Source organism: Procambarus clarkii, chromosome 33 (genome assembly GCF_040958095.1).
Source record: "Procambarus clarkii isolate CNS0578487 chromosome 33, FALCON_Pclarkii_2.0, whole genome shotgun sequence".
Classification (NCBI taxonomy): Eukaryota; Metazoa; Arthropoda; class Malacostraca; order Decapoda; family Cambaridae; genus Procambarus; species Procambarus clarkii.
Window position 1 is genome coordinate 25,849,805 of NC_091182.1, and position 6,000 is coordinate 25,855,804.

Here is a 6,000-nt window from a genome sequence, read left to right on the forward strand (position 1 = left end):
AATGATCTCCCAGAGGGAATAGACTCATTGTCCATTTCTTGGCGAGCATTCTGCTGGAGTGGGAAGCTGTTCCGTGGGTGAAAAGATCTGTGAGGTGGTTTGCAGGGTCTCAGACGATTTTGGGGTGGGGGGTGGGGGTTTAAGGGACGGGGGGACAGGTAGGGTGTTGGTTAAGGAGATAGGGGGGACATGGAGGATATGGGATGAGGGGGGAGGAGGAATAGGGAGGGTATGAGATGAAGGGAAAGGGGGGACAGGGGGGGAAAGGTGGGAGGGGGGACAGGGGGGGAAAGGTGGGAGGGGGGACAGGGGGGGAAAGGTGGGAGGGGGACAGGGGGGGAAAGGTGGGAGGGGGGGACATGATGGGAATGGGGAAGGGGTGACAGGGTCAGAATGGGGTGGGGGGGGGGGGATGGAGGGTTGGGTGGGGGCAGGTAGGGTGAGGGGAAGGGAGGGTTTCTATGTAGAGGGGGGTGGCTGTGTTGCCCTCCCCTCTGGTGTTGCTGGGATGCTGGTCTTGGGTTCCCCTCTTGTCTCTAGGACTGTTGTGTTGGGGGCTGTGATTTCCTGGTCTACTCCTCTTTGCGTGTGTGGATGTTGACGTGTATGGATGTTAACGTGTGTGGATGTTGACGTTCGTGAATGTTAACGTGTGTGGATGTTGACGTGTGTGCAGACCTCATTGCACCGCCTGTGACGTCACACAACATTGACGTCACACAACATTGACGTCATACAACGTTGACGTCATACAACGTTGACGTCACACAACATTGACGTCACACAACATTGACGTCACACAACATTAACGTCATACAACGTCGACGTCACGTAACTGTGAGATAATGACACCTTTGACTAGCCCACATTGGTTGGCTGTGAATTACCAGTCATGTACTCTTACTCTCCGGAATTGTTGAGCTTATATTGCGCTTGGCATAAGTAAATAAATAAAAATATATGGGTATGATAAATATAATTGTAAGTTTAAATAACGCCATTATGATTGGTGCCCATATGCGGTGATTACCAGAAAGTGAGGATGGAACTAAACGCCTGAGTGCTTATAAAGCCATGTTTCAAGAAGCGTTATAGTGAACTGTATATTTGTCAAATATATGAGTCTGCTCCTAGATTGGAGATTTCAACGCAGCATTGTGTCATGATCCTTGTGGCGGGGGAGACATGGAGATCTTATCTTGAGGTTATCTTGAGATGATTTCGGGGCTTTTTATTGTTGTTGTTGTTGAATATGACCGAAAGGGTAAGATTAATAATTCTAACACGAATCTTCTCAATATTTCATACGTTTCTCTTCACTGTCAAGGGTAATTGAAAAATTAACTCTCCAAAAATAATTTTTTACATTTTTATTTTTGGTCTGACGCCTAGAAGCGTTTCGTAAGTTTTCTTACATTTTCAAAGACTTGGTTTACACATAACATACATCATGCTTTTTATTTGTTTTGGGTGAGGTGATATGACACAAATGTTTTGGGTGAGGTGGGTATTGATTGAGTATCTATCGATCGGACCTTGCATAGACTATGCAAGGTCCGATTTGCCTAACGAATGAAAATCATTAATGGTTTTAAAGTAACGAATGACTTTCATTGTTTTCAAATATTTCTTTCGAGATTGGTTCTTTTCTAACAGTAATAATCAATTATATTAGGAACATTAATTACTAACTTAGTTATGTTTGATTAAATTTGTTAGTTTTGAATTAAAGTAATATCAATTATAATATAATGGAAAGCTGTATCATTCTATGAGAAAAATACAATATTTCAAGAAAATTTGGCTTCTTATGCAACTTGGCCTATTAGGTACAACATATATATGTATATATATATGTACATGTCATTAAACACAACAACATTATGATTATTGTTAATTTTTCATTCTACGTAAATACCTTCCACTATCTGGAGGGTGAAAAAAACACTAGATCACCAACTATTTCCATTTTATTAGTCGACGTTGGGTCAATAATGTGATATCTTCAGGACTAAACTCTGTACACAGAAGACACACGTTTACTATGCTTAGATAGATTGATGATTGGTGAACATTAAGCCACCCAAGAGGTGGTATGGGCATGAATAGCCCGTAATGCTTAGATACAGACACACAGACATTTATAAGTATGGGTTCACCTCTCACTACTATTCAACTAGTCTTCTTAATCGTAGGGAATTACCGAAGGATATGAAAAAGGCTGCCTATGATCCAACAATTCTAAGGTGCATCATAGAAAAGCAAATGTGCAGCATTGCAGTAGCAGGAGCCCCCCACATCTTCACAGACGCCTCGGTGGACACAGAATATGAGAGTGCTGGCGCTGCTCTTTGCACGACCAGCGAACAGGCATATTGGAGACTGGGAGGACCAGTATCATCAACCCAAATTTTTTTCTCTTTATTATAAAACAATTTTTTTTGACAATAAAGTAAGGACGTATACACAGAACAGTACACCAACAACACATGGCACAACATCAACAGTCAAGCACCATACCAATACAAGCCAATTCACACCAAACAAAACCGAAATATACCACAGAAAATATACACAAACCAAGGACACGCAACATGGAACAGCGCTAACGCGCACAGAACAGGGGAAACAGAAATACATTATAGGAAATAGAAAGGCACGGCAAAAACAACTAGCACCACACAAGGGAACCCCCCCCCCCACATACTAGTAAAAAATAAACACATACAATGGCCAACAAACAAAACTGAGGCCGTTATCACCACCAACACAATAACCACGGAACAGGATAAAACATAACAGCCCCAACAAGGGCAATTGAGGGGAAGCCTGCAACACCAAACAAACATACAACCACACTCACACTGAAACAAATGATAGGGGAACACACGTCACAGGAAAGGCCAGATGCTAGATCTAACTGAACAACATACAAGACCTTACTACATGAAGAAAGAGATCCTTGAAGTGGTCGGGGAGGAGGAGGTCCACGTGACGTGGGGCTTTCACCGTTTTAACACCAAACGCAAATCTTGCTCTGCACTACCACCGTCACCAAGTTCAACCCCCCCCCCCCCAACCTCAGTCATCTGGCACCAGGGGAAGGAAGGGGTTACAGGCAGGAACCGGCAGAGCAGCCACCCCACCCGGCACCTGCCCTTCCACAACCACTGCCTCATCCACCCCATCCTCGTCCACTATTGGCTCCAAAGTGTCCTTGCCACCAAAGGTTGTTGATGTTTTAGATTCAGCTACTCGGAACAAACAGTTCCAAGCAGCACGGGCCACGGTGAGCCCGTGTGGGGGATGGACTTCGGGTGTTCCACAGGAAGCACCCGAAGAGCACAGGGACCCACGACCTGGGGACCACACTACCAAGGGACCGTGACCTGGCATCCCTCTTCCTATGCTTCTGTTTAGGAACCATTCCATCCGTACACGACGTGTCCTGGAGGCGTAGCGGGTGACTCACCCTTCATAGGCGAGGCAGCCTGGAACGCCACATGGGGAGGGGAGGACCTCCTTCCCCAACGACCCCACCGGTGAAGGGGTCACTCAGGGGAGCCTCCTCCACCAAAAAACGGCACACACCGGACCTCCACCAGCACTTGACGCTCGACTACATCCCCACACACTGGCGATCTGGCGGCCTCCGTCCACAAAAGAGCGAATTACCACTTCCTCACTTACAGCCAGGACCTTCACACACACAGGCCCATCATCCGGGAGACTGGGAGGAAGAACAACACTCCCAGCCTCCACCTCCTCCAACACTTCCTGGGTCGGAAGAGGTGGAAAATCATTCTCCCTGAATATATTTACTCGGTCAGCCACGACCATGGTGCATACAGCGGCCAGGTGATCCTGCTGACCACAACGATAACACTTGACACTATATCCCAGGGATATCATCAAAGTCCGGGTTTCATCATGCATCCCCGCACAGCGGCCGGCAAAGATCTTGTTCTACTGGACACTGAGCACTTTCCCAAACCGCCCAAACAGGTGGGTCAAAAGCTTATCCGGCAATTCAAACAATTATGTGTTCCAAAGCAACACATAATCTCTTCTCACAACCAGACCATCACCAGAGAAATCTTAACAAACAACACAGAAATCATCGATAGATACGGCGATAGCAGGCGGCTTGACATCAGCGAGGCACTACACATCAAAAAGTCAACACCAGCAATCAACAGCCAATTAATGCACAACTATATTCTACCTACTTCAAGACCCCGAACCAATATAGAAGCAGCAAGAGGAAGTATGGGCCAATAGACCTTCTGCAGTTACTTCCATTCATATGTTCACTTATCCAATTTATACCAATTGTTTCGTGTTCTGTCTTGTGTTTGTCACCTCACCCAAAACTTTTGTATCATATCACCTCATCCAATAGAGTATAAGTACGAAGAATTTGTGTGTAAATTAAGTCTTTGAAAATATAATACGAATTACGAAACGCGTTCAGGCTTCAGACAATTAAAAAATGAATTTTGGAGAATTGTTATTTTTATTACCACGACAGTGAAGAAAACATAAGAAATATTGAGAAGATTCGTGTTAAAATTATTTGAATTATTTTATATACATAAAAATGTCTGTTTTTTTTAAAGAGCGCTGTTTGTCGACAGAATTGTATTTGTGCTGCTTTTTCAGCTATGTTTTCATTTCTTGTTTTCATTTTACTCTTTATGCTCAATTAGTATTAAGCTATAGTCAATTAAGTTTTTCATGCCCGAAACGCTTTGCGTAATAGTGGCTTTAGGCATTGTATGCACCAGCTCTATCTATAAGTCCACCAATCTTTGTAAAAATTTCTTGTATGTATGTACCTTACCTAAATAAACATTTATTTATTATATATATATATATATATATATATATATATATATATATATAAGAACATAAGAACAAAGGCAACTGCAGAAGGCCTATTGGCCCATACGAGGCAGCTCCTATTCTATAACCACCCAATCCCACTCATATACTTGTCCAACCCGTGCTTGAAACAATCGAAGGACCCCACCTCCACAATGTTACGCGGCAATTGGTTCCACAAATCAACAACCCTGTTACTGAACCAGTATTTACCCAAGTCTTTCCTAAATCTAAACTTATCCAATTTATACCCATTGTTTCGTGTTCTGTCCTGTGTTGATACTTTTAATACCCTATTAATATCCCCCCGGTTATGTCCATTCATCCACTTGTAAACCTCTATCATGTCACCCCTAACTCTTCGCCTTTCCAGTGAATGCAACTTAAGCTTTGTTAATCTTTCTTCATATGAAAGATTTCTAATTTGGGGAATTAACTTAGTCATCCTACGCTGGACACGTTCAAGTGAATTTATATCCATTCTATAATATGGCGACCAAAACTGAACTGCATAATCTAAATGGGGCCTAACTAGAGCAAGATATAGCTTGAGAACCACACCAGGTGTCTTGTTACTAACGCTGCGATTAATAAATCCAAGTGTCCGATTTGCCTTATTACGAACAATTATGCATTGATCCTTTTGTTTTAAATTCTTACTAATCATAACTCCCAGATCCCTTTCGCAATCCGACTTCGCAATCACAACACCATCTAGCTCGTATCTAGTAACTCTATCATCATTACCTAACCTCAGAACTTTACATTTATCAGCATTAAACTGCATCTGCCAATCCTTCGACCACCCCAAAACCCTATCCAGATCAACTTGAAGTGATAGTGAGTCCTCCTCCGAATTAATTTCCCTACCGATTTTCGTATCATCGGCAAATTTGCAAATGTTGCTACTCAAACCTGAATCTAAATCATTTATATATATTATAAACAACAGAGGTCCCAGGACAGAGCCTTGAGGCACTCCACTTACAACATTTTCCCACTCTGACTTGATTCCATTTATACTAACTCTCTGTTTCCTTTGGTATAGCCATGCCCTAATCCAGCTTAATATAGCACCCCCAATACCATGAGACTCTATTTTTTTAATCAGTCTTT